The sequence below is a fragment of the Epinephelus moara genome, chromosome 1 (assembly GCF_006386435.1).
Source record: "Epinephelus moara isolate mb chromosome 1, YSFRI_EMoa_1.0, whole genome shotgun sequence".
NCBI classification, from domain to species: domain Eukaryota; kingdom Metazoa; phylum Chordata; class Actinopteri; order Perciformes; family Serranidae; genus Epinephelus; species Epinephelus moara.
The window spans coordinates 45,727,207-45,739,706 of record NC_065506.1 but is presented as its reverse complement, the minus strand read 5'-3'; the positions used below and the strand labels follow the sequence as shown (position 1 = coordinate 45,739,706).

The window sequence follows — 12,500 nt, the reverse complement described above, 5'->3', positions numbered from 1 at the left end:
CATATTTCTCAAATTTGAATGAGAATCTAAAATGATTCGTAGATATTTTACTTCTTAATCTCGTTCAGCACATGGTCCATTAACCTTGAAGTATAATTAGTCGTTTGATTATAGCCGACCCTTGGATGAAAAGCATATTGACATTGTAATGTTCCACAGTCCAAAGGCTTTACAGGATACTATCCATTAGAGTGTAATGGTTTTGGGTCCGTGTAGCTCTTTGGAGTGAGACGACAGGCAGAAACTCACGTCCACACGAGTGCGGGATTTCACGTCATTTATTTTTACATCAACTTAAAAACACTCCAACCTTACCAAGCCTGGTTGTACAGGTACTATATTTTCATACAACCTTACCAAGCCTGGTTGTACAGGTACTATATTTTCATACATGAACAGAATAGTCGCCACACGTACTTACTACCATCACTGTTGTGTTGAGATAAAAGAAAAAGCAGGAGCACATCAGTATNTTGCAAAATCAGTGGCTGACTAAATACTTTTTTGCCCCACTGTACATGAACAGAATAGTCGCCACACGTACTTACTACCATCACTGTTGTGTTGAGATAAAAGAAAAAGCAGGAGCACATCAGTATACGTCCGACCAGCGTTGGGTGCTCTCTCAAACAGACTCAAATCATAACAGCACATTTCATATATTCGACTGTTACAAGAACTAAGCAAAGGCTGTAAGATTTGAGCCCGTTTCAGACCTGATTTTTGAGCCATGTTACTCATTTTAGTGTCGGACTGAATTTTAGCTTCATCTGGTGTTGTTTGCCTTGTAGTATACAGGAGGGAGTGAGGACCGATCATGATCCAATCAACTGCTTCCGACCAGCTATCGGACATTCAGTTTAATTTCTAACATGTCAAAATTTTGATGAGACGTTGTCAGGCTCTTGCACAGTTGAAGCAGAACCACGAGTCGATTCCCCAAGATCAGTGGCTTTTTTCTTACTCAATCAATTGCACAGTGTATAACCAACTAGTTTGTTCATGCTGCTGTCGTGCTAACGTTTGTGTGTGTGTGTGTGTGTGTGTGTGTGTGTGTGTGTGTGACAGAGAAAGACAAATAGAGAAAATCAGAATTTGCACTTACACATTTTTGCAGATATTGACCTTTAACCTTTAACCTCTTCTTGGGATGCCTCTTGTTATTGTGAATCACACTTCCCCCAGCAAACAAACTTTTACCTTCCTGCAGACCTGGAGGTCTCAAATGATTGACAATTGTCAATAGCCCAACAGGTCCACAGGGACCAATGGGACATTTTATTGACTATTTTACATGTACAGTGTGAGCACTCAGGTCGTGTCTCGATGATTGGATGACACAGTGTGAGCACATTTCGTGAGCTTTGGTTTTACATCCTGGATGCTTTACTCGTACAGTGGGAGTTGGAGGTAAACATCTTTAAAATGGGCTTAAATCCTACTGTGTATGCGCAGCTTAAGTGGGAGGAATACTGTAATGTCAACATCTGATGCAAAAGGGCTCTAACTCTAACTTCATCACAGTGACAAGCACTACAACATCATGTTCGGTCGCTCACCAGTTAGCAGCATTTTTCAGCTGTAAAGGGGCCTGTCTGGAACAAGATTTTGATGTATGAGTTCTCAAAGAGACAACTACCACAGCTCCACGGAGGCTGAAACATCTGTGGCTGAACTGTGGCAACATCAGTCAACAAAACTATGAAACTGTCGAGGTAAAGCCTGAAAAATCAAGTCCTTTTCCAGGAGACTCCCATGTTACTCTGTCTGTAGGACCAGACCAACATATCAGTTAAAACCTTGCCTAATTGGCCCGTTGTAAAGGATGAAACCTTGATAGTGACAGACCTGAGCTGTTCGGCGCCCAGCAGGTGTGCACACTTTCAGCGCCACCAAGCATCATGCCACCAACCGGCATTTTTCACTCATACTCTCACGTGATTGGCTGGCCAATTGATTGGCTGTCAGGGTGACTGATGGTGTTGGTGCTCATATCCAACATATCCAAGGTAACGCACTGATGCGACACCCGAAAGCTCCCCAATCAGCATTTCTCAGTGAACAGAGCGAGAAGGAGAGTGAGTGTGTTCATCTATCATTCTGATAGTAACTGGTACAGCTCCCCTGAGTCTCACAGTTGACCCCATTCAAACCATCTATTAGTGAAACTGTACTGTTGCCACACACGAGTGATGTGTGAGCTCCTCTGACCTTCTCATGTAGGCTAATGGAACTCCATAATAACCCGCCTGGCTATTATGTGGTTGATTCACAATGGTTGAGATGACATGAATTGTATTCTGTCCTCACCTCACCACCTCTATCATTTTTGCAGTCATGTGTGTATTTGCATTTTAGAAAAAAACCTACTGTATTTATATAAAATATTTAGACTTTCAAGTGGAAATAATCTGACATGAAAACGGGGCTTTTATAGGAGGTCTCAGGGCAGGAGAATGGAGACTGCTGTGTGTGCGGAGACTTTTGATGGCAATAGTTTTTAGTGGTTTGTGGATTTCCAACATGCAGACTGTAATTATAGCAGCTTTTATGGTTTCACTAATCTGTTGCAGGTATTTTAGTGTTTACATGTCGGCTCAAACTGCCCTGCTTTGCAGTTTTTAAAGATTTTTTAATCCTCTTTTTCTGCAACAGGCCCTCAAGGAGGTATATGGACATGTTACATATTACTTGGTGTCTTTGTTGTTGCTGTATGTACAGTGTGTTTCTTGTTACATGTTGTTGATAGTGTTTTTGTTATTGTCGTATGTACAGTATGTTTCTCCCACGTTTGATTTGTTGCACCAGAACTGGCCTTCGGAAACAATAAAGATTTATTGAATTGAATAAAGTGTAAAATAAATACAGTAAATACAAGTAGTATACAATATCTGTACTTGTCATGAAGGAAATCCTCTTTTGAGTTTCTTCGTTTTATCTCTTACTCTTTTGATCAAAATGATCTGAAGCATAATTATGAGGCTGTTCTGTGGATAGTTTTCTTATAAATCATACATAAAGTGACTTCTGGTCAACCCATGTTGATTTCAGGCTTAAAATTACAATTTACGATTAGACTCCACCCACTCCCAGTCTAAACCCCGCCCATACTGAGTGCAGCTATAGATCATTTAGTTAGTTTAAACACATACAGACACAGGTACAGGTAATCTGTAGTTGCTCTTCCCTAGTTGCCTGGCAACCTCCAATGACAGCAATACTACAGGAAGTTACTCTACATTCAAGTGGTGTCGGAGTAATAGAAAAAATGAGTTCCCAGCTAGGAAAATTCATGTGAACGTAAAAATGTTCGAACACAGAAACATAGCAGACGGAAGTAAATGTTTAGTTGATGGTAATAAACTTTTTATTAATTCACACATTGCATGTCAAGTTTTTGGTCATATGTAATTTTGATTAAGCACTTGATAATATGTATTTGTAATATTAAGAATTCATATAATTTAAAAGATTGACATTTGGCACTATGTGACGATACAATATTGCTCCACAAAAATATTACGATACCGTTTCCACTGCAGAAAAACACCCGCTAACACCTGCTAACATGTGACTTTTTAATGCAATGGGAAAGGTTACAATAGGTCACCTTGGTCAAGTGACTCTACAGTAGTCACGGGTATTTATGTGCTACGGCTCTGATCGGCATTGATGGAAACACAACACCCTGGTGAATGCACTAATTTTGGCTCCTTTACCTACGAGATGCAGTGACACATCACCACAAAATACTGTCTGCCTCCACCTAAGCAGTGCTCGAACATCGATCCAAATTAGTCTGCACCGAGTCTGAAAGAGTCTGAATAAGTAAGAGATATATAAAAAGGAGTAGTGCTGCTTTCTGCTGGCACCAACCTGTTTTCCGGCCTTTCCGTAATGTTGAATGTGACAGACCAAAAACAAACTCACACACACAAAAACACATACTTGTCTGCTGCAGAGCCGTGTACACAGCTCTGGTCTATTGACAATTGAAAAGGAGTCTATCGCCTATGTTTAGCAGGTTCACCAGTGTTTAAAAACCTGCGTACACATGCTAATTTTGGTGGAAAAGTGGGACATGTAGTCTGCCTGACCACAAACAGACCATTGGGGCCATTTACCTCTGAATTTGTGACTCATTTTCCCATTAAAACAGCCACAATGAGCTACTGTATTTGCACACACTAGTGAAATAGGTGTTGATGTAGGTTATGAATTGGCATTGACTGATTACATGAGAGGCACAAACTGGATAACAGCTTCAAGGAATTGTAGTTGTCACTAGATGTATTTCAGATGGTCCAAAGTTGTTTCAGACTGAGGCTTTAGTCTGAGTATTACGGTAGTGGGCGGGTCCTGTCGGAGCGTGGCGGCCGGCTGGGCGTGTTTAGTCTTTGTGTATGTGTTGTCCTGTCGGGCTCCTGTCCGCTCCGGCACGGCTCGGCTCAGCTCCGCAGACTCTCAGCGCTACAGAGGGAGGAAGAGGAGGCAGAGAGCCGCATCAGCACCGCTGCTGCGTCCATAACACACCATCCGTGCGTCAACACACAGCTGCCAGCGTTTCCTCTCCGGTCCGGTTGGATTAAACTGTGGCGTGTGCTGCAGCTGAGAAAGGTAGAGAAGAGCCGGTGGAGCCACTGCAGCAGGAAGGTCAGGAGCCGAGGATTGAGTCAGCGGAGGCGGGGAGGTGCAGGGACCCGTCCGAGCACCGGGACCCCGCCCGGCCGCTGCTCTGGAGCTCAGCAACGGTCACAGCTGTCAGCCAGGTAAAGTGCATGGAGGGCTGAAGAGTTGATGCTGACCCTGTGGATGTTTGTGTGCCATGTCCCGTATAATTCCGTTACACTGCCAGAGAGATGCGACTTTATTCTGCCTTCATATTGTGCATTTACTAAATGATAAACAGCGCTATATTGTTGTGATATTAATCAAAGTTTTTTGACATTTTTCACTTATCTACGACGTCACATCACTGTGCGCTGAGCGATTTTCAGCTTCTTCACGCCAGAAGTTTCTGCAAGTTTTCATTATTTCACTGTTTCTTTTTCTTTTATTATAAAAACTAAAATAAAACTAAATCTTTAGAAGCCCAGAGGAGGATTTTGCTGTGGTATAATACCTACCTACCTATAATACCTATTGAAAAATATAACAAATAAGTTGATTAAATGACAATTTAAAGACAAGAAATCAGCAAAAAAATTTCACAAATTAGTTACTGAAATATTTTCAAAGCAAAAATGCCAGATTGCTGTGGCAAGCTATATATGTTCACTGCTCTATGGACACTTATGAATTCTGAATATTTCTGAAAATCTTTAGGTTTTCAGCAAAATTTGGTGAAAACAAACTATTTGTATTTATTGATTATTGGAGAAAAATATTTGCAGATTAGTCTTTGTTGCAGCCTTACAACAGGGTTCCCAAAGTCATGGAAAACCTAGAAAAGTCATAGAATTTCACAGTCTTCTTTTCCAGGCCTGGAACAGTCATAGAATTAATAAAAATCTTCGAAGGTTTTGTAAAAGTCATGGAATTTTGTTGTAGATAAATTAGTTGTTACAGTACTCTTCAGTGGATAACCTTCCACATAATGTAAAACACATAACTAACTAGACTGGAAAGGGTTGCTGTCTGTTTTTACATAATAATCAACATTTTGTGTGAAGGAAACTCTACAGTTCTGTTCATGTTATACATTGTAAATTGTCGCTGAATTGTATTTTGGGTCCCTGAAAGGTCAAGGGAAAGTTTTATCCGAGAAAATGTGTGGGAATCTGGCGACAAGCAAACAAACAACAGTAGCAACAAAAAAATCTGGATTTTTCTCAGCAGTGGGCTCCAACACAAGGCAATATTTCTTCAGTGTATTTCCAGCCATTGTACAGTCTCTGGCGGCACAATAGTGCAGTGGTTAGCACTGTGGCCTTACAGTAAGAGTGTACCTGGTTTTAGCCCCTCTTTGTGGAGTTTGCATGTTCTCCCTGTGTCAGCGTGGGTTTCCTCCAAGTGCTCCAGCTTCCTCCCACAGTCCAAAGACATGCAGGTTAACTGGTGACTCTAAATTGTCCGTAGGTGTGAATGGTTGTCTGTCTCTATGTGTCAGTCCTGTGATAGTCTGGTGACCTGTCCAGGGTGTACCCTGCCTCTCACCCAGTGTCAGCTGGGATAGGCTCCAGCAGGATAAGTGTTTACGAAGAATAAATGTACAGACTGATTTTAGAGATGCATTTAGTGTCGCTCAAGTTGACAGCATCCAAAAGGTTCGTATTTTCATTCAAACACATCCTGCCTGTTTGTGTTACTGTTACTCTTAATGACTATGGGTCAAGTTGAGATAGTGACCTCCCATCATCTTTAGTATCTCGGGGGGGAAATGATGCTGCAGCACCGACCCCCTGTGGGTTCTCATCCCTTCCTTGGCAATTCATTAAAAGCAGTTTGAGTCTATTTGTTTGGTTCAAGCGTCATTATCAGCTGGTTTGTCTGTACGGAAAAGTGAATTTATTGCGACCTTGTGCAAATTATTGGTGCTTTCTTCACTTTATGGTGCTATAGTATGATTTCTAACGCTCTTGTAAAGTACCATAGAGTACAGTTTTCTCAGGGGACTTCTCCCCGGCTGATAATGGAGCCCCTGTGTTAGTGCTGTTAATGAACCACCGGTGTCTGTTATCTCAGCAGCCATAAAGCGATCCTGGTAATATCCTGGTAAGTGAGCTTGATAATGCTGAGGAGGAGAGGAGGAGAGGAGGGTCGGGGTGGGGAGGTGAGGTGAGGGCAACCAGGGTGAAGGATTAATCTTCCACACTGTTACTGTCTGAGGCACACGAGGACAGAGCATACCAGCATGGTTATGCCTGTGGTGAAGATATACGCATTAGTGTTTGTGTCTGCTGTGTGGACGCCTATTGCATCGGCTGTGTCTTGTGAGGATGAAGACGCACACACACATACACATTTCTCCTACTGAGCACACCTCCTCTGCTAATGGATCAGTTGTCGCAGTTGTCATGTGTGTGTAATCTATAGCGCTAATGATGTGCACACACACTGAGGGTGAAGCTGTCTCGTTTGTATGCACGCAGAACATTCAGCAGTGTATCCTGAGTGATGTACATGCATGCTTACATTATTTGTATTCTGGTGTGTGCATGTGTGTGTGGGGCTCAGTCTCCGGGTGAATGAGGAGAGAGGGGAATACAGTTGGGAGGTGGAGGGAGGAGGAGATGGGGGATGGAGGGGATAGTGAGGAGGAGCAGGAGAAGGAGAATGAGAAAAGGATGGGGGGAGGACAGAGGAGGAGGAGGAGGGAGACTTTTCTCCAGTGTTTTTCCTGCTCTAATTTGCTTTGACAGCTGCTCCATTGGCTCAGGCTCTGAACAAGCCTTTACGTTGTATTGGAGGGAGAGAGAGACGCTAAGTATTCCTGCTGTCTCTCTAACATGGCTTAATTGGTGATGCTACAGTAACTACAGTCACACTGGTGCAGTTCTGTAGTTTCACTACACAGTTCCCGTAGCAGTCTCTCGTCTTGCTAATTATCCAGCACCTCTGCTTTGTATTATAAACCTACCCCGAAACATGGATTCTTCTCTGTGAGAGTAATTAGGAAGGGCTCATTATACTCAGTTTATGTTAATTAAGAAAAAACTGGAAATGTGTCAGTTTTAATTGTAAAAATTCTGAGTTTAAATTTGCTTAAAATCTACAAATTTACACACTTTATATTTAAAACAAGCAAGATTTTTTATGTGTTGTCTCTGGCTGCCTCAGTCCCCTGGTACTAGCAGAAAACTAAATATTTTAAAACACAGAATCAGGATAAAAATCAGTCCAAACTCATTTACTTCCTAAAAGAAAAACAATGAATCTTACAAACAGCATTAAAATTAAATAACAGTTTATCCATCTGCCCTGTACTTCTGCACAGTGTCTCCAGCTGTAGTGATGTTTTCCAGATACGTTTAAATGTTTATTTCAACAGCAGAACAAGGCCTCATCGCTCCCCGCAGATATGTTCACATGAGATATTGGTGAGTGATGATTAATTATCCCCCCTTAGCCGAAGCCTGCAGGTGGATGCCGGAGTGGAGGTGGGGCTATAAGAGCAGGCAGCAATACTGATTCAGGGCAGCAGCGTAGTCAAGGCAAAGGGAGAGCTGGGAAATTTTGGCAGCTTAAATAGACTGCCAAATTGGGAGGGTGTGTTCTGTAGCTGACATATGGAGAGTGACGTAAGATGTGTGTGTGTGAATCAGTGCAGCTTGAGTTGACAGCCTGAACTCGCTCGCAGGCGTCGCTCCATGTGTTGTAGTTTTCTCAGCCCAGTCGCCAGAAGAAAATGTTGGCATTTAACATTTCTGCAAACCAAGAATATGTTACATTTGCATGTTTCATACATATCAGAGTTTCTAAAGTCAAAAAGTATGTGAGCTAACTTTGTCGTTGGAAGATGGAGAGGATGGTGGATAGTGTGTCACCAAGGCGAGATACCTTCCAAGCTGTAGATCAGCAAACAACAAAATTGGTTGTGATTAAGAAGAAGATATACTTAATTAATCCTTGAGGGGAAATTCTCTTCTTTCACTCTGTTGTCACACACACACACACACACACAGGCCCGAAACACACACACATGCACAAACAGGACCTATACATGCATTAAATGGAGAGATGTCAGATTGAGAGGGCTGCCATGGACAGGTGCTCCGAGCAGTTGGGGGTTCAGTGTCTTCAGTGTTCATGGACTTGAACTGGCAACCCTCTGGTTCCCAAGACAAGTCCCTATGGACTGAGCTACTGCCGCCCCCAATTAGCGAATCATTAGCGAGCCATTGCGGCTTCTCAGATATTTGGTAGCGACCTGTCGCTGTGTTTCCAGCAGCGAGGATGTCGCAGAAAGTGGTTGTTTTTTCACTGTGACATTGCTGCGTTTCCTGCTGATTTGTGCCCCAGAAACCAGATATTTTAAGCCAAAACATGCCATAAACAAGTGGTTTTTGTGTCTAAATCTAACCACACATTAACCACAGTGTTGTTTTATCACCTTGTGAGTCTGTGTGTGTGTTTGTTATCAAAATGTCGTCCTGAAGACGCCTATTGTAGCTACCACAGAAGCAGTTTTGAGTACCTTCGCAGGTGTTTATATGTCTGTTTGTCGGTGGACAGATTTTGTCAACATAATAGCGTCCCAACCGTGTGAGATGTAGTCACAAATCCTTACAAGTGTGTAGCTGAGATCACAATGATGGCCAAGTTCAAAGATGGGTGTGGTCCAAGCAAGGAGGCCCAAAGTAGAGGAGTAGGAAGTAGGGAAGGGGCCTTAGACACTCGACGTTACACACTGGGCCGACATTCCCTTTAAGTTGCGGATCGCTGTATCCCGGCTGGATTGATCCCATCACAAAATGGTCTCTAGTTTTGTCTCTCACCACAAAAGAAAGAGCTCACTTTTGTTACATTCTTTGTTTTTCCTTTTAATATAATGCCTTGATATTATTTATTCTTGGAATATTGTTAACAAGGACAGAAATAAATTACCTCTTAGAAATAACCACTATTGAAACATTTCTGTTGCTTAACTTGTTTGAAGAAGTTCTCTGTAGCTTTGTTAGCTACATTTTAAAGTAGCTTCCCTCAATACTGTAAATTACTGAAATTTTTAAGCTCAGGGCTGAGAGCCACAAAGAAGGTATTGTTAGACAGACTATAACACGTAGTTGGTTTTGGTGTTTTCATTAAATTTGTTGACAGTAAGAAAAGTCACAGATATCATCAGACTTCATCTCATTAATTTTATTCATACAGGAAAGGAATTAAAAGTAACATTGTGTGTTACAGTTAAAATTGACCTGAAAAACACACACACAATACAAAATAAAACAGAAACAGCTGACAGAGGCGAAACAACAAAACATAGGCAGAGTAGAGGACTGAAGTGGAGTGAGCAAAATGGGATCAGATTTAAATCAGTGGTTGCAGGTGTTTCCTTCCATCAGATAGTGTTTTTATGCCTGTTTGAAATGTGTAATAGAGGTTATTGCTCCAATGTAGTGTGGCATCTAGTTCCAGATGTTAGTATAAGTGTGACAAAATGATCTCTGACCATAATTGTTTTTGTACGGCGGTACAGGAGTAAGTGCATGCGAAATTATCATTTAAAGCATGAAAGGTAAATGAATTTCTCAAACTGACAGGCTCTCTTCGGTTTCTACAGAAACACTGACTCTTTGGTGGCTGAACTCGTCTGTTAACCAACGCTGGATCAGCGTATTGACACCAAAAATAACCCCCGTGTCCAAATTCAAAGAATGTGATTAATGTGTTCAGTCACCTGCCTGTGATGATACGTTTTGAGTGTCTGTGTGTGTTTGTCTTGTCCTCCATACTGTTATTTCGGCTTTTTACATCTCACAGCCTGTTTTTACACGCAGACACAGTGACAATTAGGCTTTAGACAGAGCGCTGGTTTATGATGTTTGCAGGACTTGTGTTAACATGCACACAGATTTGTGCACACGTTTAGCTTTAGTCTAACTTATGATGATGATTTAGTTGTGTCTGTATCAGCTTCTCTTCAGCTCTTCTACTTACACACTTTCTTTATTGAGAAAAATGTATGTCGCTGTACATTGCACATGTAGTTTTTGGCAGTTGGGGAGCAACACTGGAGCAGATTGATGAAAGGAGGTCATGAGTTAACGCTGAGGAGAGATGGATGGAGGGAGGGCAGCAGACAGGGGAGTGACAGAATATTGTGACAGATAGCTACGAGACAGACGATAGTCTGTCATCATGTAGCACCTTATGGGCGTCATACGTCAGCTGTCACAGCAGTATGTACACCCTCCACCCTTCCTGCTGCAAAACTCCACCAGCCACATGCCATACTGGTCAATTTTCTCATGGAAATGGGACCGAATTCTGAAAATTGCTTCGTGCTCAGTGTGGTGAAATAAAACTTCATCTTCACGGCACATTGGGTTTGATAAGAAACTATAAACTTAAACTGAAGTCCTGATGTAGGTTGTCTCATATACAGTACGTGACAACAAAGAAAAAACCTGACAGGGTTGCATGATTGCACGGGTTGGTTGCTTATACAGTTTAAAGAAGTATTTCACTACTGGAAAGATGGTCTTTTAATAAAACTATGCTGTGTATGCAGTAGAAAGACAGAAACACCTTTGAAATTTGGTGCTACATGACCAGATAAAACAGAGAAAAGGGACTATGGCATTTGCTTTTGCTCAAGAGGTAGAAAAGACCAGTAAACGCTCCCCTGGTGGGTGATGTGATGCAATCTCTTCTGGTTGACACAATGGCGGCCGGCTGGTACAAACAATATTGTATTCCAAATAAACAGTAAGTTAAGACATGTTTCTGAAAACATTTGAGTCGAAAAATAGGCTCTGCAGTAACAGAATCTTGGTTTATACATCTGTTTGATCAGAGCTAGGTTTGAGTTTGAGAGAGACACAGAGCTCTCTCTATCCACTTCTATACATTTGTATCCGAGGGTGTGGCGTGGGTGGTGGGCGATATGAAAATGTGGAAATATAGAAATACAGCCTGTAGTCAGAGCAACAGCCCAGTGAAACTGCGCCAAATGATGCAAAACACATCATCTGGGGGAGTATCGAGCACTGAATAGATAGAAGGCAGTTTATCACAGTTTATGTACACATACCATACATATTCATATGATACAGAGCTAGTTGAAAATCAGCGAACTTGGATTGGTCTGAGGTTCATAATGTTGGTAATTTGATAAGTTCATTTCACCACCAAGCAACTTTGTTGGTTTTTAAGCAGCTGTATCATAACAATGTGGGTAGTATGTGGAAATGAACTGTGGTAAACTTCCCTCCAGCTTGCCAGCACCCTGAGGTCATATTCACAAACACTCTGAGAATCCTCACAGAGCTCCTAACTTAGCCTAAAGTCTTTTAGTAAGGAGTCGTAGCTTAGGAGTGATTTAGGAAAGTTCTCTGAGCAAGGGAGAGACAGAAACTTTTACCTTGAGGAGGTGTGGTTGACCCTGTTGCTAGGTGTGATGCATTCTTTTTAACACATGTGATTGGTTGTCACAGACACGCCGCTTTATGAGCCTGCAAGGTGAGGACACCCAGTGGAAATAAAATGAACTGCTGACAGTGAAAGTGTTGTCATTGTTAGTGTGATCACTCTGCTGATGGAAGGTTGAGACAGACCCAAGTCATCACTGCTGCACTGTTGTGTTTTTACAGTTTTCCAAATGTCTTAGTGTTGTGATTATTTTATTCCTGGTGTTGTAGCGTTTGGTGGAATTGTGTGTGTATCCCCAATCAGATCAACCACATGTATTATCCCTGCACCTATCCCTGAAATCTGTAGCATTTCATTTCCTTACTGTCATTCATTGGAGAATATTTGCCTGACCTCTTTTGTTTCTGCCATTTTCTCCTCTGCTTAAGAAACTCTTAAGCCTCTTAAAAGTCCCCCCCCCCCCCCCC

At 42.0% G+C, this 12,500-nt stretch overlaps 2 protein-coding genes across 2 annotated transcripts in view; one reads left to right on the top strand and one right to left on the bottom strand.

Moving 5' to 3' along the window:
- Window positions 1-12,500, bottom strand: part of txlng (taxilin gamma) — a 765,700-nt gene that overhangs the window by 177,789 nt on the left and 575,411 nt on the right. The window lies entirely within an intron of this gene.
- Window positions 4,406-12,500, top strand: part of dok4 (docking protein 4) — a 100,802-nt gene continuing 92,707 nt past the window's right edge. The window contains exon 1 of the mRNA XM_050052932.1: window positions 4,406-4,769. The gene's annotated coding sequence lies outside the window, so the exon portion shown is untranslated. The remainder of the gene's footprint in view (window positions 4,770-12,500) is intronic.